The sequence below is a fragment of the Palaemon carinicauda genome, unplaced genomic scaffold (assembly GCF_036898095.1).
Source record: "Palaemon carinicauda isolate YSFRI2023 unplaced genomic scaffold, ASM3689809v2 scaffold23, whole genome shotgun sequence".
NCBI lineage: Eukaryota > Metazoa > Arthropoda > Malacostraca > Decapoda > Palaemonidae > Palaemon > Palaemon carinicauda.
This window is the reverse complement of record NW_027169920.1, coordinates 548,438-573,675: the sequence shown is the minus strand read 5'-3', so window position 1 is coordinate 573,675 and position 25,238 is coordinate 548,438. Positions and strand designations below refer to the sequence as shown.

The 25,238-nt window shown below is 42.6% G+C and overlaps 2 long non-coding RNA genes across 2 annotated transcripts in view; both read left to right on the top strand.

The window, feature by feature from the left end:
- The window catches only part of LOC137636101 (uncharacterized), a 69,893-nt gene that overhangs the window by 17,416 nt on the left and 27,239 nt on the right, over positions 1 to 25,238 (top strand). The window lies entirely within an intron of this gene.
- On the top strand, positions 1,951 to 24,948 carry LOC137636100 (uncharacterized). Its single transcript, XR_011042929.1, has 4 exons — positions 1,951 to 2,259; positions 9,322 to 9,399; positions 11,801 to 11,878; positions 23,035 to 24,948. It is a non-coding gene; the product is annotated as an uncharacterized lncRNA (long non-coding RNA).

Genomic DNA, 25,238 nt, shown 5'->3' with positions numbered 1-25,238 from the left:
ATTTTATGTTAGTTTTGTACATAAAATATATTTTATCTATAAGAATTATAAAACTTAAACAATAGCTCTTTTAATGAATAATATGGGTAAGGTTGGAGTTGCTAGAAGTGGCTAGTAAATTTTCTATTTTAGTTTTTTTCTCAGTATTTATCTTCACAATTGGATATGTTATAACTCCAAATAAAAGTAAGTTTATTTTTTAATATATTCGCCCTATATTGCAATGATACGATAGTGCAAGTCTTGCACAAAATACCCTCTTTGGATATATGAGGTTGCAAGAAAGCATTGAATATAGTATTTATTAAAATAGTTACTTTTACTACCAATAGGTGTCCATACCATCGCTGTGTCCATGAATTTCTTGAGATTACGAGTCTGTAATGAATAATAAATATCGATAAATCATTAAATGGAATATAGGAACCGTAGCTTCAAAATTAAAACTGAAATTTACATGGTAGAATGGGCCAATTTATAAGATATTGTTTTCTTAATTTAGTTTTGTTTCCCTAAATAAATTCGTCTGCTAATAATAAATCTCTATTTTTAAGGTTTTCATCTATACATAGCTACCTTTAAGATGGAATATCCTTTAATGATTAACTGTATTCAATTCTAAGACTTAAAATTGCCTTTAAAATGGTATATTAATGTTTTATAAGCCATAACACCAAATTCTTTTTTGCCACGTTGCCAAACTAGATGACTAAAAACCCTTCAAGATTTCTAATTTTACAGTTAAATAAAACATTAATGGGATCCAATGCATTTCATTTCTTATATATAATTGTATTTTGTAGCATTATTTTATAAAATATATATTTTATATGGAAGAATTTTGAAGGTTAGACAATAGTTTTTTCTTTTAATGGTGGATTCTTTCCAAGAGAAAATTTGGCATCAGTTTCTTCTAATATATTTGTATTATCAATTTATATATATATATATATATATATATATATATATATATAGATATATGAATATATATACTCCAAATAAAAATAATTTACCTTTTTTAATACATTCGTCTCGTATTATTATTATTATTATTATTATTATTAGCTAAGCTACAACCCTAGTTGGAAAAGCAGGATCCCTTAAGGCATATAAGGGCTCCAACAGAGAAAAAAGCCCAGTGAGGAAAGGAAATATTGAAATAAATAGAATAGTGTGCTTGAGTGTACCTTAAAGCAAGGGAACTCTCTCTTGGAGTAGAGTTCTCTTGCTTGAGGGTACACTCGGGCACACTATTCTATCTTATTTCTTTTCCTCTTTTTTTCTTAAGTTTTAAGTTTATACAAGAAATATCTGTTCTAATGTTGTTAATGTTCTTGAAGTATTTTATTTCAATTGTTCATTACTTCTCTTTTAGTTTATTCCTTTCCTTTCCTCACTGGGCTATTTTTTTCCTGTTGGAGCCCCTGGGCTTATAGCATCCTGCTTTTCCAACTATGGTTGTAGCTTAGCCAATAATAATAATAATAATAATAATATTAATCTGGTTAGTCAAAGTTTCAGTAGCACTCTAGTAGTAGTATCTCGACGGGTGGCAGGTACCTTGGCCAACCTACTACCTGCTAAGAAATAGTCACGAATTTTATTTGTTCACACCTAGTCATAGCATTTTGCATTACTGAAAATTCGTTGATAATTAATTATATTAATTTTTAAGATCATGCCATTCATTTATAATTGAAATCCAGTGTTCATAGGTCATAATGAAAGGATAATATTGAAGCTGTAACGACAAATTTAATATTAATTGGATGAAATATGATATATTAAAGGTATTTGTAATATATCATTGTGATTTACGAAAGTATATGATAGATAAATGGTTTAAAACAAGGTCTATAGACCCTGGTTTAAAATACAGTTCACTTCGTGGCTCGCAAGGCTGTTGGAACGTTGACAAAAATGTAAACAAAGTCACGTGACCTAATTTGTGGTGATATTGTGCGGCAAGTTTCGTTCAGGGAAACTAATATGATATATTAAAGATATTTTTAATATATAATTGTGATTTACGAAAGTATATGATAGATAAATGGTTTAAAACAAGGTCTATAGACCTTGGTTTAAAATAGAGGTCCCTTCGTGGCTTGCAAGGCTGTTGGAACGTTCCCTTCGTGGCTCGCAAGTCTGTTGGAACGTTGACAAAAATGTAAACAAAGTCACGTGACCTAGTTTGTGATGATATTGTGCGGCAAGTTTCGTTCAAGAAAACCGTGTCTCTCCTGCTACAATTAGCTTATTGTAAGTATTTTCACGCAATTAATTAAGTTTTTAAACATCCAAAGAATAAACTAACATCTCAGTGTACTGTCTAAGACGTACTATTTGGTATTTGCTGGCAAAGACAAGACTAATCGAGAATCAGTCTCTTAGTAAGTAGGTACGGCATTATCTACAATTGTGTAACAAAGTTGGCTGTTGTGTTTCTACCGATGGCTGGTGTAAGCTAAGGCTATCCCAGAAGATTTCCATTGTAAATTAAATTACTCTACTGATTATAAATAATACTTTGGTTTATGAATAGCACGTAATACGACTAGCCAACATGGCCACCTGTCATTTCTCTGGCCACCCTACCGTAGATTTAAATTGCTCATGCTATGACCTCGATTATATTTATGAAGTAGGAGAAACCATTTTAAAGTAGATTTATTCAACCTACGTTATTTTCATATCTAAAATAACATTAGTGACTTATTTTTTCGTAATTGTAGTAGCAGTATACTGTAGACTAGGTATTATCATTACTTAAGGTTTTCAAAGTGTATTCTGAATGGGTTATGGACAGTAAAGGTTTAAAGGCTGCTCATGAATGGCAGAGGCAAGGGACAGTGACATTACCCTAGACTAGAGACTGACCATATATACTTATGAACTTCGCCCAAGGTAGGACGAAGGGGGCCAGGCAATGGCTGCTGATAACTCAGCAGTTAAACCTATAGGCTCCCCCAAACCCCCCCATCCTTAGCTCACAAGGATGGTGAGGTTGCAGTGACCAAAGGAACTAACGAGTTTGAGCTGGACGCAAACCCCAGTCTGGCATTCACCAGTCAGCGACGTTACTCCATCGGCTATCACAACCCTAAGCCTATGCTAATTACCTAAATAGTTTATTGATGAATTTTACCTTTAGTATTTACCTTAAGTGTGGTCATATGGTACCTGAATAGGTTAATTTGACTAATACCAAAGCTTAACTTGGTATAGGTGGGCAAAGCCTACCCAGGAAATAAGTTGGGATTACCCTATACTGGTTAGGTGGTTTGGGTTATAATAGGTTTTGCTTCTCTGTACTTTACTTGTTATTGTAGATTCCATGCTATATCTTTATCCCTAAACCAACCATAGTTTAAGCTGTAAATTTACCCCCATTCCTTATCTGCTCCTACATTTAAGTCTTCTGCTGTATCCCTGCTCCTATTTCCTGCATTCTTGCTTTCCATTCTATTTTGAGTTTACTTTCTTTTATGCTGCTTTGTCATTTTCTCTACAGCAGGTATAATATTCATTTTGTATTTTCTAAATTTGTTTCACTTAATAAAAATAAACCTATTATTTTCATTAGGTCTTCCTCGTAGGCTTGTTGGAGCTCAATGAATTCATTCCTTTTATATATTCCTGGCAAAAAACAAATAATGGTTTAAAAGACCTTCAATTCTCATTGCTAGACTATAGAGGCCAAATTTTGTGAAGATGACCCATGCAGTGTCATTCCCGATACAAACGTTGTCTCTTGCGTGATAACGCAGGGTAACCAGACGTCCCGTATTAGACGTTATTGTACCATATTTATGAAATTTGTCCTGTGTCCCATATCAACCATCTTTGGGTCCCGTATTTTAAAGATGTGAAAAAATATTTATTTTAGTGAAATTTTTAAAAATATTTTTATAAGGATTATGGAAAGGCTTTCATTATAATATCCTTTAAAACTGCAAAACATGCTTGATTGCAATGTTCTGATGCCTCGATATATGTAATGAATGTAGCCAAGTCTCTGCGTGTGTAACTTTATGAAAGTTGTGTGTCTATGTTGTTCAACTACCTCTCCAATTTAAGTATCCCTTATTTCTAAGTCTGGCTACCCTGGAGGACACAGGTATCTAATGTAGGCTTAATACTCTATAGTATGTACATGGAGTTCTAGGTTTTGATTCCTAAGGGTGCTGATAAGAACTTAAAATATTGACCAAAATGTCACCTTATTAGTTATTTACATCTGCCAACCAAGTTGGAAGGAGGTTATGTTTTATCCCCTGTTTGTTTGTTTATCTGTTAACAGTTCCCTGGCTACAATTTTAATCGTAGAGTAATGAAACTTGCAGGGATTATCTGTTGTGTAAAAAGCTTACATTCATAGCATTTTTTTGCAAGGACGTACCGGTACGTCTATGGGGGTAAAGGGATGAGTTTTGTGAAACGTACCAGTACGTCCTTTGGGGGTAAAAGGGTTAAATGATCTTATTGCCTTACTTTTTGTCTGTGCATTTTATAGCTTTCAATATTAGAATAGAGTAATTTCAACTAGTTAAACATCATAGCGTTCTTAAATGTGAATAGTTCACCAAGTGACCGGCGTCAATGACCTTAGATGTCAGGATGCCTGAAAACTTTAAATCAATCAATCACCAAATGAACACTTTAGATCAGATATTTGAACACTACTGGCGTACTTTGGAATTTGATGCTTGTAACAACAGTAAGGCGTTGAAATCACAGATCAGAACTCTTATCAAACTGAGCTCAAATTATGTCGGCTTAAACCGTAGTAAATGTTTCAAAGAAATGCTTCATGTATTAAAGGTTTACTGTGAATAAGAGACTGAAAAATCTAAATATTTTTACAAGACACATCCGTGTCCCCAATGTTAAATTTACTAGTCATGTGTATATATGATAAATGTCAAATTATTTCGTCTTCATAGGAACATTTATTTTTACCAGACCAGTTGAGTACTGTTAGAAATTATCTTGACAGTCCTGTATTTATCATAGGGTCTTGATTAAAAACAATTAGAGTTCTAAAGGCTACTTATCAGTGGCAGAGGCAATGGTCAGTGACAATTCCCTAGAGACTGACCATGTATGAATGTGATCAGCGTTCCAAGCCCCCTCTCCTCCCAAGCTAGGACCAGGCAGGACCAGGGAATGGCGGCTGATAACTCACATGGTAGACCTTTACGCTCCCTCAAACCCCCCATCCTTAGCTCACAAGAATGGTGAGGTTGCAGATACTACAAGAAACTGTCAAGTTTGAGTGGGACTTGAAACCCAGGCTGGCAATCACTAGGAATTGACGGTTCCAACAGGCAAAATTAGAGTTATTCTATTGTAAACACACCCTTCCTTTTTAAGCAAGAAGATTATCAATAATGAAAATGGCTACCACATTAAAACAATTGATTGATTATCATTAATGCATGTGGCAGTTTCCCAGGGCACATGCTACTACATCAACACTGATACTATTTGTATTCATAGCTGCTGCTCTTTAATTCTTAGGTTGTTTGGTTAGTGAACAAATCATCAATTTACAATTCTTACAACAGCTCAGTCATTATGTTCCTGCTGTGATGTCATGGCAACCTTGCAAGTAAATTCAAATTTGCGGCTGGGTAATCGATTCACTTTTCACTTCCTAACGCGGTTAATTCTTCGTGAATTCTAATGCTTTCTTTTTTGACGTTGGTATTGAGACATACATTATTAGATCTGTATGTATCATGATGTACTGTAGTGTTATCGTATGTTTGCATGACGTTCACTGCTGTAATATTATATCAAATGTGCGAGAGGGAAGTGGTATTAGTTTCAGATTATTATTATTAATTGCTAAGCTACAACCTTAGTTGGGAAAGCAGAATGCTTTAAGCCTGGGGGCCCCAACAGGGAATATAGCCAAGCGGGGAAAGGAAAGAAGGAAAAATGAAATATTTTAAGGACCGTAACAACATTTAAATGAGTAATTCCTATTTAAACTACAAATACTTTTAACAAAACAAGAGGAAGAGAAATTAGATAGAATAGTGTGCCCGAGTGCACCCTCAAGCAAAGAATTTGTTAATCTCTTTCTCACCCGATGTGGTCCATTTCATATTTCGCTTTCTGGAGGTATACTCCTTCTTTGTTGGGCGGTTTATGTTGAGTAGTAGCTGGTTTGCTGCTCTGTTGGGTGTCACGGCAGCTACTCTTGTCGAGTCGTAAGCTGGTTTGCTGCTCTGTTGGGTGTCACGGCAGCTACTCTTGTCGAGTCGTAAGCTGGTTTGCTGCTCTGTTGGGTGTCACGGCAGCTACTCTTGTCGAGTCGTAAGCTGGTTTGCTGCTCTGTTGGGTGTCACGGCAGCTACTCTTGTCGAGTCGTAAGCTGGTTTGCTGCTCTGTTGGGTGTCACGGCAGCTACTCTTGTCGAGTCGTAAGCTGGTTTGCTGCTCTGTTGGGTGTCACGGCAGCTACTCTTGTCGAGTCGTAAGCTGGTTTGCTGCTCTGTTGGGTGTCACGGCAGCTACTCTTGTCGAGTCGTAAGCTGGTTTGCTGCTCTGTTGGGTGTCACGGCAGCTACTCTTGTCGAGTCGTAAGCTGGTTTGCTGCTCTGTTGGGTGTCACGGCAGCTACTCTTGTCGAGTCGTAAGCTGGTTTGCTGCTCTGTTGGGTGTCACGGCAGCTACTCTTGTCGAGTCGTAAGCTGGTTTGCTGCTCTGTTGGGTGTCACGGCAGCTACTCTTGTCGAGTCGTAGCTGGTTTGCTGCTCTGTTGGGTGTCTTGGCAGCTACTCTTGTTCGAGTATTCTGTTCAGTGTTCAGTTTCTTTATAGTAGTCCAAGCCTTCTTGCTGTTATATTCTCTTGCTTGAGGGTGCTCTCAGGCACACTATTTTATCTTATTTCTCTTCCTCTTATTTTTTTAAGTTTTAATAGCTTACATATGAAAAATCTATTTTGATGACACTGATCTTAACATATTTTATTTTAAGTATTCATTTCTTCATTTATAGTTTATTTATTTCCTTGTTTCCTATCCTCACTTAGCTTTTTTTCCCCTGTTGAACCCCAGGGCTTATATCATCCTGCTTTTCCAACTAGGGTTTTAGCTTAACTAATAATGATAATAATAATAATAGGGGTCTTTTCTTAGATCTTGGGCAAGGGATGAAGGTACATCCGCAACCTCATGGGATATATTTTTGTAATTGGCAAATTAAATAGGTAAAACTTTTATAATGGCTTTTTGAAATGTAAATTATTTTTATGAATCGTATTATAAATTTAGGTTATTTAGAGACCAGAGTCAGTTCATTCATTGATCCCTGGAAAGAGCGATTTATTGATTTCCTGCGAGAATTCAAGGAGTACCATAAGAAGAACTAGAAAACAGTCCACAATGCCTCCCTTGTCCTGCTTATGAAGCTGATATAGATGTATACTGGGGTGGATTCTTGCTCGTAGAAATTTTGATGTTTAGGTGGAATGATCTTCCTAATCGGGTGGTTGAATCAGTAGAACTTCAAAAGTTCAAAGTTGGAGCAAATGCTTTTTTGTTGACCAGGCGGACATGAGTCTTTTTATAGTTTATTTATGACATATTTGTTTTTGATGTTGTTGATAGTTTATATATGACATGTCTGTTTTGACGTTGTTACTTATTTTAGAATGATTTATTGTTAATTTGTTCTCTTCATTTATTTGTTTCCTTATTTCCTTTCCTCACTGGGCTATTTTTCCCTATTGGGGCCCTTGTGCTTATAGCATCTTTCTTTTCTAACTAGGGTTGTAGCTTGGATAGTAATAATAATTATAATAATACTGGGGTGGATTCTTCCTTGTAGAAATTTTGATGTTTAGGTTCAACTTTGAAACTCTTATTTGTGAGAAGTTCATGTGTATAATTAAAGCATTCTAATGAATGTATAAGACAAAGTGTAGGATTTCTCTTTTATTAATATTAATATTATTATTACTAGCTAAGCTAGAACCCCAGTTGGAAAAGCAGGATGTTATAAGCCCAAGGGTTCCAATAGGGAAAATACCCCAGTGAAGAAAGGAAATGAGGAAATTGATAGAATGGTGTGTCCGAGTGTTCCCTAAAGCAAGAGAACTCTAATCAAAGACAGTGAAAGACCATAGTACAGAGGCTATGGCACTACCCAAGACTAGAGAAGAATGGTTTGATTTTGGAGTGGCCTAGAAGAGCTCCTTTCTCTTCTACCCTTAGTAAGTGGAAAGTAGCTACTGAACAATTACAATACAAAAATTAATCCTTTGAGCAAAGATGCATTGTTTGTTTAGCTTAAGTGTTGTCATGTGTATGAGAACAGAGAAGACTGTGGAAAGAATATGCCAGGCTATTTGGTGTATGTGTAGGCAAAGGAAAACTGAACCGTAACCAGAACGAGATTCAATGTAGTACTGTCTGGCCTGTCAAAGGACCCTGTAACTCTCTAGTTAGTATGAACGGGTGGCTGGTGCCTTGGCCAACCTACTACCTGTAATATTAACAGTGAAAATTGGTATTTGTCACAAGTGTGTGTTGCTGAAATGCAAAAGAAATGTCACGTGCTGTATTTGGGACGAGGGGCAATTGTCAAAATCTTAAAAGTACGAGATAGAATTTTTGATTAACCCTTCATAGATTTCCCCATTTTGATACTTTGTACCTGTAATAATGCAGTTGATGCATTTGAAATTTGCCTCTAAAGTTTTGCCTTTTACTGTAATTGTATTTCCTGTAACATTTCATAACATTGCTTTTATTAGCTATTAACAACAACGACAACAAATGCAGCTGTTTTTAGTCCACTGCATGACAAAGGCCTCGCACATATCAATGAGTTTTGCCAGTTGTCTTCACCACGCTGGCCAATGCAGAGTAGGTGATAGGAAAAGATTGGGAGTTTTTTTGCATAAGCACTACTTACATAGTTCAGTAAAATCATATCTTTAACTTTAACTGCAAAACAGAAAAGTTTATAACTTAGTTGTTAAGCAATTTTCTCTTTACTGGCTTCCCTTTGGCCAAGTTGCCCATTCCACAGGCCTCTGCTATTATAATTGAGTAATAATTGACTCTATGGTTTATAAATTTAGCTATTGGATGTTTACAAAATACACATTGTGTAACCTCCTGTGTAATGTTATCGAAACACTAAACCTATTTTGGAGTTCGCTGTTGAATATACTATTTTGAGTTAGTGACTTTATTTTGTATGTGGGGAGACTTAGAGACTTGTCCGTATGACTTTGATATAAATTGTATTAGTTAGTTTACTGTTTATAAAGTTCTGTAACTAATTTGGTATTGTGATTGACAGGTGCCCTGCAAATCAGCGGTCAAAGAGGGAACCGACAGGAAATGCCAGGAATCTGATCTTTTCAACCACAGGTTAAAGGTGAGTGCCACATGTAGTTGTAGGTATGCTTTAGACGCAAAATATCTCGCTGAAGCATTTTTGTTTTTGCCAAGCCTTAACTATATAAGGAGAGATTGACTTGATTCTTACAACTGAAACCCTTGCTGGTGTATCAGGCAGAGGATCCAGGGGTATGATGTAAGGGACAACTGCCTGTCATCTAGAGATTTAACAAGAAAGCTCGAGTGACACGTCATTTTTTTTAGATTGCTTTACATGCCTTTATTTTACCAGAAATCTGACCGTGTTATGTTTCCAAGGGTTTGTTTAAAAGTTTTAGTACTGGACAATGCTCCTGGCCGCCTGCTCACTTGAGTCCATTGGCCAGCCAGACAGCAGTGGATCCCTCTCTCTGATTACAGCTCATTTTTCCTTTCCCTGTACATAATGCACCAGGTAGTCTGGCCTATTCTTTCCACATTCTTCTCTGCCCTCATGCACCTGACAATACTGAGATTACCAAACAATTCTTCTCTCCAGGGGGTTAACTACTGCACTGTTAATTGTTCAGTGGCCACTTTCCCTTGGTAAGGGTAGAAGAGACTCATTAGCTATCTTTAGTATCTCTTCTAGGAGAAGGACACTCCAAAATCAAACCATTGTTCTTTAGTCTTGGGTACTGCTATAGCCTCTGTACCAGTCTTCCGCTGTTTCAGAATAGAGTTCTCTTGCTTCAGGGTAGACTCGGTAACGCTATTCAATCTTTTTTTCTCTTCCCCTTAATTTTTTTAACTTTTTATAGTTTGCATATGCAAGATCTATTTAATGTTGTTACTGTTCTTAGAATATTTTATTTTAGTTGTGCATTATTTCCTTGTTTCCTCTCCTCACTGGGCTATTTTTTGCTATTAGCTTCCTAGGACTTATAGTATCCTGCTTTTCCAAGTAGGGTTGTAGCTTAACTAGTAATAATGATAATAATAATAATAATAATTATTTGGAGCATATGGACCAAGGTGTCATTGCTTTTTTGAATTCAAGCCCTACTGTTTTCAAAGGACATTTACTAAGGGCTCAGAAGAAACTGACAGCAACAAGGAATGATTAAACTTGAGAAGTCGTCTCACAAATTATTGTTGCCTGTGTGGACGCAACTTTATTCTTTGTTCCTGAAAGATCGTTGGTCCAAACCTAAGGGAGTCAAATATTTTACTCTAAGTCTTGGTAAACAACCCAATAATAAGATAAAAGTTCTATAAGGCAATGGGCTTGTCATCGGAGAAGTTCGAAGTAATAAAGGGATTTTGACGAAGGAAAAATCTATTTCTGGGCGAGAGACCTGTGCCGCTCCGTGAAATGCTCCTTTTGCATCATTTCTAAGGTATATAACTGCTATGAATTACCAGAGAAAAAAGTTGCATAGGAATGCCAGGGTTGAACCCAGCTCGCTCACCTATATAAGGTGTCGGTATAATACTGGGGCGTGATAAATCACAACCAGAGGTCTCGCGCCATTTAGATATCTCCTCCTCGATATCCCCGTTACAGCGAGGTGCCGTTCAACACCCACCACTGAATGCTACTACCACCATCTCAACCCAGGCCAACTACGTCACTCCTTTTCATAGCATCATCGCTTCCGCTTGTTGTGATTTTTTGGCTGTGTTTTTCGGTGTTTTTTTCTCCGCTCTGGTGCAAGATGTCAGATGCCCAAGATTGGGAGTATCCTGCATAATTTCTATTTGTATAGTTCAGTAAAGTCATATCTTTCCCTTTAACTGCAAAACCGAAAGGTTTATAATTTAGTTGTTAACCCTTTAACCCCTTGCTATTTGGAAATTTTCAACCCTTAACCCCAGGGGGTTATTTTTTTCCCAGCACATTTTGCAGTATATTTTTTTTTCAAATTGCTCTAACAGCCTTAATTTTTGTCATAGAGAGGTCAGGTTGGTCTCATTCTCTTGGAAAATGCCTGAATTTTTTTCAAAAAATTATCAAAAATATGAAAAAAAGATTTTTATAGCATTTTTTTTGCAAGGACGTACCAATACGTCCATGGGGGTAAAGGGATGGCTTTTGTGAAACGTACCAGTACGTCCTTTGGGGTTAAAGGGTTAAGTGATTTTCTTTTTACTGGCTTCCCTTTGGCCAAGTTGCCCATTCCACAGGCCTCTGCTATTATAATTGAGTAATAATTGACTCTATGGTTTATAAATTTAGCTATTGGATGTTTACAAAATACACATTGTGTAACCACCTGTGTAATGTTATCGAAACACTAAACCTATTTTGGAGTTCGCTGTGGAAGATACTATATTGAGTTAGTGACTTTTTTTTGTATGTGGGGAGACTTAGAGACTTGTCCGTATGACTTTAATATAAATTTTATTAGTTTACTGTTTATAAAGTTCTGTAACTAATTTGGTATTGTGATTGACAGGTGCCCTGCAAATCAGCGGTCAAAGAGGGAACCGACAGTCAATGCCAGGAATCGGATCTTTGCAACTACAGGTTAAAGGTGAGTGCCACATGTAGTAGTAGGTATGCTTTAGACGCAAAATATCTCGCTGAAGCATTTTTGTTTTTACTGATTTTTGATAGCATATCTGAATCCGATCTAAGAATCATACATACATACATATACCATGGCACTTCCCCCAATTTTGGGGGGTAGCCGACATCAACAAATGAAACAGAAACAAATAGGGGACCTCTACTCTCTACGTTCCTCCAGCCTAACAAGGGACTCAACCGAGTTCAGATGGTACTGCTAGGGTGCCACAGCCCACCCTCCCACATTATCCACCACAGATGAAGCTTCATAATGCTGAATCCCCTACTGCTGCTACCTCCGCGGTCATCTAAGGCATCGGAGGCAGCAGCAGGGCCTACTGGAACTGCGTCACAATCGCTCGCCATTCATTCCTATTTCTAGCACGCTCTCTTGCCTCTCTCACATCTATCCTCCTATCACCCAGAGCTTCCTTCACTCCATCCATCCACCCAAACCTTGGCCTTCCTCTCGTACTTTATAGATACGATTCTCAAATTATCCCGGCCCTTCCGGAACGGAAGGAGATATTGAGGAAGGAGAGGACTAATTGGTGAGGGACCTCTGGTCGTGGTTCTAACACGCCCCAGTTACTATACCAACACTCAGAGTGAGCGAGCTGGGTTTATTCCTGGCATTCCATGCAACTTTTTTCTCTGGTATATTTAGCTGAATGCCCTACTGCGGAGGTAGCAGCAGTAGGGGATTCAGCATTATGAAGCTTCATCTGTGGTGGAAAATGTGGGAGGTTGGGCTGTGGCACCCTAGCAGTACCAGCTGAACTCGGCTGAGTCCCTGGTTAGGCTGGAGGAACGTAGAGAGTAGAGGTCCCCTTTTTGTTTTTGTTTCATTTGTTGATGTCGGCTACCCCCCAAAATTAGGGGAAGTGCTTTGGTATATGTATATATGTATATTTAGCAGTATTTATACCTTAGAAATGGTGCTTTAAGGAGCATTTCACGGGGCGACACAGGTTCCTCGCCCAGAAATCGATTTTTCCTTCGTCAAAATCCCTTTTTTTTTACCGATTCTTAAATTGGGCTTTCAAAGCATTAGTTACAGATTGAAGTACGTTTTATTATTATTATTATTACTTGCTAAGCTACAACCCTAGTTGGAAAAGCAAAATGCTATAAGCCCAGAGGCCCTAACAGGGAAAATAGCCCAGTGAGGAAAGGAAACAAAGAAAAATAATATATTTTATGAACAATGACATTTAAATAAATATTTCCTATATAAACTATGAAAACTTCAACTAAACAAGAGGAAGAGAAACGAGATAGAATAGTATGCCCGAGTGTACCCTCAAGCAAGAGAACTCTAACCCAAGACAATGGAAGACCATGGTACTGAGGCTATGGCACGACCCAAGACTAGAGAACATTTAATGTCATTACGTTTTTCATGTGAAATAGTCATACCCAGGTGAGAGGTGGTACTCCGAGAGGTACACTTCGAAACCACACACTCCCACAAATTGCCGAACCAGCTGGTTGTGGTTAGGAAAGGGGGAGGGGGTGGGAAGGGTTGAATCTGTGTGTGCACATCTATATAAATATTTAGACGTAGTTTATAAATAATAGAAATATTAACTACAGTATAAAGCCTACTGTCTTGGGCTAGATTCTCTTGCTTGAGGGTACACTTTTCTATCATTTCTCTTTCGCATGTTATTTTTCAAGTTATTATAGTTTATATATGAAAGATCCATTTTAGTGCTCTACTGTTCTTAAAATATTTTAATTGTTTATAACTTCTCAATTGTAGTTTGTTTATTTCCTTTCCTCACTTAACTATTCTTCCCTGTTAACCCTTTTACCCCCAAAGGACGTACTGGTACGTTTCACAAAACTCATCCCTTTACCCCCATGGACGTACCGGTACGTCCTTGCAAAAAAATGCTATAAAAATTATTTTGTTCCGTAACCGAAATACAAACCACGCTATTTACAAAGGGTTATTACTTTTAGCGTAGCTGAAATGGCGAGCCATTAGAATTTAACGAGGGTGTATTACCCCCCGCGCTAGTTAGCGGGGGGGGGGTAGGGGAGTGGTAGCTAGCTACCCCTCCTCCCCCTCACACACACGTGAATACTCACTTTCACTTTTGGCTCGGACTGTGACAGACGTCTCTGTCTTGGTCCTCGCTTGGCAGCCATTGTCTGTTTTGTCTTTACTTAATCGCTTACTTTTCTTTTACTCAATATATATGTAAACATGTTTTCATGTTTGTATATATATTTGAGTATAGAAATAAGTAAGTTTCCTTTTCAGATGTGTGTGTGTAGTGTACGATATCTACGTGGAGGCCTCGGCAGTTAGGCCACCACGGCGTATTTTATGGGTGGCGATCGAGTTTGACTTATGTCTTTCTCTCTCTCTCTCTCTTGAGGTCGTTCACCCTTTTACTACGTGTTACTACGCCCTTGTAGCCTAGCTTCCTTTCCGTGTGGGGGGTTGCTACGCGTACGTTTGTATCAATTAGTTATGAATCTAATTGTAGTTGTTTTTTTTCAGCTTGTAGAACGATTCCTTTCGGGGTTTTCGTTCTTTCTTTAGTGTTCATTCATTTTTTAATTACATAATTACATAGTTACATAATTATAATTGTTATAATTCTGTTTTGGTTACAGCTCTCCTTCCGCGAGTGTAAGTGGTTGTGAGGGCACGTGCCTGTTGTGTAATTCTTGTTCCTTTCCCTCGGGATTCCTCTTCGGAGCCTTCCCGGGGGAATGAATGTGTACTAATATTATTTGTTTTATTTTTTTACAGTTACCGATCTAGTTCGTTTCTGTAATATAGCAACGGTGTGAGCTGTCCGGTTGAGTCCTGGGGATTCGGCTGTTGCTGCCTCCCCCCTTGTATTTTCGTCAGGGGCGTGTCTCCTTCTACTGTTAGTACTCCCGTGTCGACGGACAGCTCTCCAGTTCATTTTAGAACAGTCAGGAGGCTTGCCTCCTTGGGCGGATAACTTTCCTTCCGAGGGAAGTTTTTCCTGTCCAGGCTTGAGTTTTTCCCCTTTTGGGGGGTTCTTCTCTTGCCTTTTTTTCGTGCGACTATGCTCTTGGTGCTGAGCGGTCGCACCTGCAGTTTCGCTCAAGGAGCTGGGCAACTGCAGGAGCTCCTCTTTGGAGGATTGCTCCTTTTATGTCACTGGCTGACCAGTCTCTTCCTCGAAGTGTTTCTCTTTCGTTCGCGAGAGAGTACACTCATAGAGACTCCTCTTCGGAGGTTTCTTCTGTTGCTGTTGCTGTTGGCCTCCCTCGCCGTAAGGCCCTCCGTCCGCCTCGTCGTAAGGGCCTCTCATCTCCCTATAAGGGTGCTTGAGGCGCCCTTTTGGATCTCCGTTTGCAGCCTACACTCCTTTTTTCTCGATCTTCCGCCTTGGTGCAGATGGACAGCAGTCTGATCTCGTCTTCCGACGGGCAACGGTCTTCCCGACGGACAACGGTCTGCCCGACGGACAGCGGTCTTCCGACGGACATCAGTCTCCCGGCGGACAACGATTCCTTCGGGGCAAAGGGTTGCCCCCACGGGGGTTCTTCCGTTGCGTGTCAGGGTTTCCCTGCGCCCCCTTCTGCTCATCAGCGCTCTCCTGTTCGTCAGCGCTTTCAAGATGATCTTCCCTGCGGTTCCTGTTACGTGCCCTGTGCGCCCACGTTCGCCCTCGCGATCTAGAACTTCGGTTCAGGTCGGGGTCAAGGACTTCTTCTTTGTGCAGGCTTCCACGCGTAGCCTTCTGCTCGTCAGCGATCATCAGCTCGCCAGCGATCATCAGCTCGCCAGCGATCATCAGCTCGCCAGCGATCTCCGGATCGCCCACGTGTGTTACAGCTGGCACGCCAACGTTCTCCAACACTTCTGAAGGAACATGGTTCGCCAGCTACTAGCTCACCTGCGCATGCTGATCGCCATCGCACGACCCTCAACTGCGGATGCTGATCGCCATCGCGCGACCCTCAACTGCGGATGCTGATCGCCATCGCGCGACCCTCAACTGCGGATGCTGATCGCCATCGCGCGACCCTCAACTGCAGATGCTGATTACGCATGCTGCTCCTCATCGCACAACCCTGAACGATCGCCCTCCTGCGGATACTGATCACCATCGCACCCTTTCACGCGATCATTCACCTGCGCATGCTGCTCGCCATCGCACAACCCTGCACGATCGCCCGCTTACGCATGCTGCTCCTCATCGCACAACCCTGAACGATCGCCCTCCTGCGGATGCTGATCACCATCGCACCTTTTCACGCGATCATTCACCTGCGCATGCTGCTCGCCATCGCACAACCCTGCACGATCGCCCGCTTACGCATGCTGCTCCTCATCGCACAACCCTGAACGATCGCCCTCCTGCGGATGCTGATCACCATCGCACCCTTTCACGCGATCATTCACCTGCGCATGCTGCTCGCCATCGCACAACCCTGCACGATTGCCCGCTTACGCATGCTGCTCCTCATCGCACAACCCTGAACGATCGCCCTCCTGCGGATGCTGATCACCATCGCACCTTTTCACGCGATCATTCACCTGCGCATGCTGCTTGCCATCGCACAACCCTGCACGATTGCCCGCTTACGCATGCTGCTCCTCATCGCACAACCCTGAACGATCGCCCTCCTGCGGATGCTGATCACCATCGCACCTTTTCACGCGATCATTCACCTGCGCATGCTGCTCGCCATCGCACAACCCTGCACGATTGCCCGCTTACGCATGCTGCTCCTCATCGCACAACCCTGAACGATCGCCCTCCTGCGGATGCTGATCACCATCGCACCTTTTCACGCGATCATTCACCTGCGCATGCTGCTCGCCATCGCACAACCCTGCACGATTGCCCGCTTACGCATGCTGCTCCTCATCGCACAACCCTGAACGATCGCCCTCCTGCGGATGCTGATCACCATCGCACCCTTTCACGCGATCATTCACCTACACATGCTGCTCGCCATCGCTTACCATCACGCGGTCATTATCGCCAGCGATCTTCTTCACCTACGCGGCAGCACGATCCCTCGCCGTCACGCCATCGCTTGCGTTCGTCGCCTCGGACACGTGTTCATTTACCTGCCCACTCGCCTGCGCGATCGCTCGCCTGCGCGATCGCTCGCCTGCGCGCCCGCTCGCCTGCGCGCCCGCGCGACCGCTCGCCTGCGCGCCTGCGCGACCGCTCGCCTGCGCGACCATTCGCCTTTGCGCGACTGTTCGCCACAGCCGGTGGTAGCAGCAGGGACGCGTGCTCCTAGACGGCACTCGGGATCACCTCCATCCAAGCACAGGTTGGTAGTGCAGGACGAAGACAGGTCAGTACAGCATTCTTCCCCACCTTCTTTTCAGGCAGGTACCGTCGGGTCCACTCCAAAGGATCGCCCGATCCCTTTCACCTTAGCGAGGATTTCGGACTCTGTGTCCTTGGAGCAGCAGACATGGTTTGGTCCGCTGGCACGGGCGTTAATGAGGGTTATGAAACCAGTACTCGCCGGCCAGGGTAACAAACCAGCGGCTGTCTCTCCTACGCTGAAGAGAAAGAGAGGAGTGGACTTCGTGGTGACTTCCCCCAGGGCGAAGTTGGTTCCCAAGAGGTCGGTCTCGAGGGTCCCCTCTCCTGTACGAGTACTCTCTCCTTCTCCTGCCCTGGAAGGATTTTTGGCGGGGGGGCTTTCCGTTGAAGATTTCTCCATCGGACAAGGGGTGACTGCTTACCTCTTCCTCTGGGAGCTTACCAGGTTCTTTCCCTCCTCGGTTACGGCCCGAGGTTTGGTTCAAGGAAGCTACAGGAAGATCAAGGGTACTTTCCTCCTCTCGAGCTCAGACACCTTGGCCTTTCGTCGTTAAGTATCTACTTGCGGACAAGCTCGATGTTGTACCATCTGGACGCGCTGACTGAAGGCTTCCTTCGGGTGTCTCATCTGTGGAGGTCGACGACCTCAGACACCCTTCCATCCTTGAGAAGAGTTTTGTCTGTGCCCAAGGACAGAGACTTAGACAGCTGCTGTGCGGAGTAAATCGACTTCCGGTTTCACTCCTCCAAGGCGCTTTCTTCCAGACTCTGCAGGGCTCCAGCGCCCTTTTCTTTCAACCACGTCGGCCTAAGTTATCGGCTACGACAACTGGGACAAGGTGTCCAATTGCAGTTTCCTCCTGTCAGGAACAGATGGCACGGGAGATTCCCCTGGGGGGCATAGGCCTAAAAGGAGTTCACGAACTCTAGGATTGCAGGTTTTTTCGCTGGGAGGATGCTTAAGGTTACTCATCCGAATGACAGCTTCCCGATGCCCATTCCCGCACAATCTCTGTGAGTAGCCAAGGATATCGCGCCTGCTGTCTCTGTCAGCGAATTCAGTGTCTCTGAACCTCTATGCCATAGCGTCAGCAGAGTTGCCCGGTTGGGCAGAATGATCCATACCTTAGGCGAAGGTCTTCCTTAGGATCATCGACGGCTTCACCCCCGGTCCCCTCAGTCGATCCTTTCTTGTAAGGAAGGATCTGAGAGGGGATGTCCATAGTCGACCTCTCAGTCCTGATCAAGTTTGTCGAACAAACTTCGGCCAGCGTAGACCAGCAGAATCGATCAGACTGGTAACGAGGCGACAGGACTCCTTTAACCCTGGATCGGAAGGACGGGTACTTTCAGTTTCCATTCCATCCATCTTCCAGGGTGCTCGTCGAATTCAGCCTAGACTGCAAGTATTCCTGCTTATGATGCAGTGTGGCTATCCCGCCGTGGCATAGCAGGTTTGTTTCCCCAGAGAACTCTCCCTGCCTTCCTCTTGGCCGCTCAGGTGCAGGCTTCCGCCTCCTCTGCTGTTTGGAGGGCTGGTCAACTCCAGTAGGCTCGGGTTTCGACCTTCTTCAGCGCCGGGACTAGCTTCCGGAATGTGACCATGAGTGTGGGCTCATGGTATTTTGCTTGGAGCCTTCTCTTCCTCTGCCTCAACATCTGGAGTATCTGGCCATGATTTTGAGTCAACCGCCTTACCACATTGGAAACCCCGCTTCTCGTCCGTCCAGCGAGGTTAAGCAACGTCGGTACTTGGATGGGTGACCACCTGGGGACGCCAGATTCTGTTACCGCATCCTCCGAGCCTTCCTTTCGGTTGACTGTGGCAAGACTGAGGAGAGTCGCAGTACCTGTTCTCAGTCAAGCAGAGCTTTCAGCCCTACTTTGGAACGTTTCCTAGTTCTTCTTTCCTCATTGACCCGTCTATAGTCCGAACGGTCGCCTCAGGATAAGTTCCATGTGGGGCGATCCAAGTCCCGGTGGCTTCAGGCAATGTTTAACCGGACTCCCTGGCCCTATGGGACCAGCGGAACTATTAAACCTGCAATGGGTGTTGACCTATGGAGCCTCTTGATGGTAGTGGATATTCTCGTCCTTTCCCCACATTCTTGATGCGGTTCTCGGACTCGTCAAAGGAAAGGGGGGGGGGGGGGGGCATGTTCCGGTCCAGGCCTATGGTCAAGACCGGAAGGATACCTCTCCATCATTCAGGCAGGCTTAAGGGCCTTAGTCTGGCCCCTCTTCAGATCCTACAGCTCCTGCCAAGTCGCCCCGTTGCGCGTCGACTTCATTCTAACCAGCAGGGGACGCATTTTCACACCTTCACATCTTGTAGTAGAGATACCGGGATGATTGAGATTCTCTCAATTCCACCATCGGCTCTCTCATTCCAGGCAGGGGAATGTCTCTCTCAGAGACTATCCGAGCAGAGCCTCATAGAGAGAGTGTACCTAGGGGTCTTTGACCTTGGGTAACCAGCAAGTGCTGGTCTGGGGGACCTGATCGCAACACCTTGGAACCTGAAGCTTCCACTAGTCTTACCCCCAGTCTCAGACCCCGAGACTCTGGCAAGATGCATTCCGGTGATGGTGGGACAAATTCGACGCCTGCGTCTTCCCTCCTTTTTGTCTGCGGACAATGGGTCTCAACAAAACCAGGTTGTCTGTCAACCTTTCAATGGGAGAGCTCCACTGGGACTATGCGCAGAACGGTTTCTGGACCCTCTGCTTCCCCTGACGGAACTCCCGGGAGAGCTTCTCCCACGGCGCAGACTACTCAAGCAACCACACTGCGACGTCTCTCCCGAACCGGGGCATCACTTCGGCTTCATGCCTGGAGACACTACGCTTCCTCCTCTAGAAGAGACAACCCGCTACAGTCGCGGTACGGAGGTCGCGTCATCTGCGATAGTCATCCACAAGGGTCTCCCAGGCAAAGTGAAGAGTCTAAGGTGGTGGGTGCCGTGGGAGATATACCTCTTCCCGTGAGGCCTCTTCTCCAGCAATAACGGTCTTATTGCCTTTCGGCGGGAGGAAGCTCCTTTCCGCTCTCGGCAATGAAGCCTGTCACTCAGCCTTTCCCTGACCTTCAGGCTTAAAGGAATAACTTTTTCCTGCCCGCTGGATCTATCCTCGCTCATGCGAAGCTACGATCGTCCCTGCCCTAGTCGGAGGAAGACCTCCAACTTGGAGCATGGCTCGGACTTTTAGTCCTTTAAGAGATCTTCTCAAGACCCTTTTACGACAGGCCTCGGATTGTATTCCGCCTTGGGTCTTCTGCTCACTCTGGCCACGGCCAGTGTGTAAGCAATCTTCTTGGTCTCTTACTACTCCCCCCTTTCTAAGGAAGAGGGGAAGGCAACATTCAGGCTCGCTCCTGAGTTGTTGGCTAGACTCAGAATCTGAGGGTCCCGACCCTTCGGTCCGATTCATTCAAGATTTCGAGTCTCCATTCTGTGTGTTATGTCCCAAGACCTTCTCTTTCTTGCCAGTAAGGAATCGAGAGGTTAGCGCTGGGAACAGCTGCAGTTTGGCCTCAGTTGCAGCCGATTTGGGAACACATGGAGGACATGGGGGGAGAGTCACCAGTATACCTCTTCAGCCCGGACTCGAGTACATTCATCTCGACCTGTCTTCAAACCCTCCCCCATCACGTCGCCCTACAGCACGATGTTGGATACATCGCAACGTCCTCGCCTTCGAGTAATACTACTCTGTGACGCAGGTGCTACAAGCTGGAGTCTGGAAGCATCTGATGACCTTCGCAGCCCGCTTCCTGCAGGGCGTGACCCACAGGAGTCTCGATACGTTTTCTATCGCTCTGTGGTGGCTACACAACAGCTGGTCTAACCTCAGGCTCCTTTTTGGACAGGTAGCAGAAGGTTGAGGGCATTGTTATCAGGTTTTAGTCTGCATGAACGAAAGAAGTATGTCTGGCCCTTACTTCTTTCTTCATCATCCCCTCTACGGGGAAGCAGCATCCTGGTCTCTGCATAGCTGACCTCGAACCTCTGCAGGTAAACCATGCTTCCTTGTGTTCCGAGTATTGAGTCAATACTGTCGCGTCCCCCATACCCTGACGAGGTGGTATTGGGAACGTCCTAACCCAGAGTTCCTTCTGGAACTCCAGGTCAACTGCCTAAGACGGGTCACACTTCTTCCTTCACACACAAGCTTACGTAGGCCACATGGTTCCTTGCGGAGCAAGGAACTTGTGAGGTGCAGGGACTCCTTTTCTCGAGTGTGACTCACTCGGATTCTGAGTCCCCGGGTAAAGCCAAAGCCAGTATGGCTGGGGACTTTCCACCCTTTGTAAATAGCGTGGTTTGTATTTCGGTTACGGAACAAATGACAAATTCGAAGATAATTTGTATTTTTCCTAACCATACAAACCTTAGCTATTTACACATATTTGCCCGCCAGCCCTGTCCCCCAAGACAAGTCCTACCTCTAAGTGAAAGTGAGTATTCACGTGTGTGTGAGGGGGAGGAGGGGTAGCTAGCTACCACTCCCCTGCCCCCCCCCCCCCCCCCCCCCCCCGCTAACTAGCGCGGGGGGTAATACACCCTCGTTAAATTCTAATGGCTCGCCATTTCAGCTACGCTAAAAGTAATAACCCTTTGTAAATAGCTAAGGTTTGTATGGTTAGGAAAAATACAAATTATCTTCGAATTTGTCATTTTTTTTATATTTTTGATATTTTTTTGAGAAAATTCAGGCATTTTCCAAGAGAATGAGACCAACCTGACCCCTCTATGTAAAAAATTAAGGCTGTTAGAGTAATTTAGAAAAAATATACTGCAAAATGTGCTGGGAAATAAATAACTCTCTGGGGGTTAAGGGTTGGAAATTTCCAAATAGCCTGGGGGTAAAAGGGTTAAAATATTTTAATTGTTTATAACTTCTCAATTGTAGTTTGTTTATTTCCTTTCCTCACTTAGCTATTCTTCCCTGTTAACCCTTTTACCCCGAGGCTATTTGGAAATTTCCAACCCAAGGGGTTAATTTTTTCCCAGCACACTATCAAAAATATGAAGAAAAAAAAATTGATCAGCATTTTTTTGCAAGGACGTACCGGTACGTCCATGGGGGTAAAGGGATGGCTTTTGTGAAACGTACCAGTACGTCCTTTGGGGGTAAAAGGGTCAATCGCAGAGTAATGAAACTTGCAGGGATTAACTGATATGTAAAAAGCTGGAAATGATGAAATTTCGGAAGGTCAAGGTCTAAAGTCAAGCAGAAGGTCAAGAAATAAGACGCTGTGACGGAGGTCTGCGCTCTACTTGGTGCCACTCTGGTTATTACTGTTATAGTCTATTGAACGTGAGGTGATAGATTCACTTTTACAGCTCCATATAAGCATGGTTCACTGCATTTAAAACATGTACTTATTTTATTACTGTTATAATTAGAGTTGAGAATGTGCATTGTGGCCACAGAGTCTTCCTGTATATCATAATTATTGGCATCGCCATCGAATGGTTTTGCCAATAACCTTGGCTCGTAACCTGTTGGCATATTCACGGCGATAAATAATTAGCATTAAATACTCTCTCTTCAAGGATGCGTTGGATAAATTAAGATAAAGGAGGTTATAATGAAACTGGGTCCTTCTCTCAACACTTTATTTGGAACTAGGAAAATTTACAATCTGCTCAAATGAGTTTGGGCGCTTACATGATTAAAATGGATAACGAAGTACAGTATCAGAGAAAAATAACAGAACAGTAAAGCCAGTCTTTGATTATTCTTACCCATTGCAAGCTATTCTGTGGAACAGCAACATTTTCCAAATGTCCAGCAATGCTCTAATGTAGAATTTTCCATTTCAGGAGACCCCAATGATGATATGCACTTCTTCCTCGGGGCAAGATCCGGAGAAATAAGGTCAAGCGGAGAAGAAATAGAAGAAGCTTCTCTGAACTCTTGTACCTTATACCCCCCTTTAGCTTCTAAGATTTGATCCTATTCGTGGATGGGGCCTTTCCTTTCCTTATTGCTTTCAGCCTGAAATCTGCCACTACCAGTTTATGAGGTTCTATGGATTTATTTGTAATCTTACAATCCCTAATGGTTTTCTTGGCTATCTAACACATAGTCAATCTTTGAAACATTTTGTCCATTTTATAAGTTACTCAATGACTTCTCCTTTTCTCAAACTTCCGTATTCATGGCAATTGATAGCTTCTGCTAATTCCATCAATCTTTCACCTTCCTGATTGTTTCTTCCAAAACGCTTATCCCCAGATAACACTAGCAGTTCACTCCTTCGAGATCTTCCTATGTATTCTAGTAGTTTCCCTCTAAATTCATGCTATTTTTCGCCACACCTTTAAGGGACGCATGCCGAGAGGATATGCCATATTATCTTTCTCATGAGCTTGATTTCTGACATTTTCCTGCAAATCTGAAAGTAGATTAATTCCTACCACATTTCTCCTTGTATTTTCCCTTGCATAGTAAACTTTATATCCTTCCCCAAGATTTCTTGCACGTTTCCCCTCCCGGTTTCTCCTGTATATATAAAAATCTCCCTTGCATAGTAAACTTTATATCCTTCCCCAAGATTTCTTGCACGTTTCCCCTTCCGTTTTCTCCTGTATATATAAAAATCTCCCTTGCATAGTAAACTTTATATCCTTCCCCAAGATTTCTTGCACGTTTCCCCTTCCGTTTTCTCCTGTATATATAAAAATCTCCCTTGCATAGTAAACTTTATATCCTTCCCCAAGATTTCTTGCACGTTTCCCCTTCCGTTTTCTCCTGTATATATAAAAATCTCCCTTGCATAGTAAACTTTATATCCTTCCCCAAGATTTCTTGCACGTTTCCCCTTCCGTTTTCTCCTGTATATATAAAAATCTCCCTTGCATAGTAAACTTTATATCCTTCCCCAAGATTTCTTGCACGTTTCCCCTTCCGTTTTCTCCTGTATATATAAAAATCTCCCTTGCATAGTAAACTTTATATCCTTCCCCAAGATTTCTTGCACGTTTCCCCTTCCGTTTTCTCCTGTATATATAAAAATCTCCCTTGCATAGTAAACTTTATATCCTTCCCCAAGATTTCTTGCACGTTTCCCCTTCCGTTTTCTCCTGTATATATAAAAATCTCCCTTGCATAGTAAACTTTATATCCTTCCCCAAGATTTCTTGCACGTTTCCCCTTCCGTTTTCTCCTGTATATATAAAAATCTCCCTTGCATAGTAAACTTTATATCCTTCCCCAAGATTTCTTGCACGTTTCCCCTTCCGTTTTCTCCTGTATATATAAAAATCTCCCTTGCATAGTAAACTTTATATCCTTCCCCAAGATTTCTTGCACGTTTCCCCTTCCGTTTTCTCCTGTATATATAAAAATCTCCCTTGCATAGTAAACTTTATATCCTTCCCCAAGATTTCTTGCACGTTTCCCCTTCCGGTTTCTCTCCTGTATATTTAAAAATCCTTCTTTTCCTTCTATGCATGACACCCACTGACTACTTGAGCCTAAGGGACAGTGTAGAGAGATTTAATAACTTTGTTCCATAGGGTGCTAATAGTATAATATGATTATGAATTTGATCCCATAGGTTTATGTAAGTACAATATTCATGCCAAGCAAGGAAGATTGTAGTAATTGTGTTTGGAATAATAAAAAAATGTAGACTTTATTCAAGTTGAGTGTACAGCCCAAAAAATATATGCAGTGATGGAGACCTGAGAAGTTTTCTTTCATTAATAAACTAACAATTCTTTTGGAATTTAGCAGTTGTTTCAAAAACCCTCCAGACATATCCTTAATTGTATTTTGTTCCTACGCAAGTTCAAACCCTCATTATATATGTATGAGTTTACTCCTAAGTCATTTAGTTACAACCAGAATTTAAGTTGTTGGATTCTGGTAACATTGTATGCTTACCACCTGCCTCACCCCTGCGTAGGAGTGGCCGAGTTAGCGAGACGGCGCCATTGGTCTCCTGGTCTCCTTAGTAGACGTACGTGTTTACTACCGCTTCCTCGCTATGATTTTATGCTTGTGCTTTGTGTATGAGTAA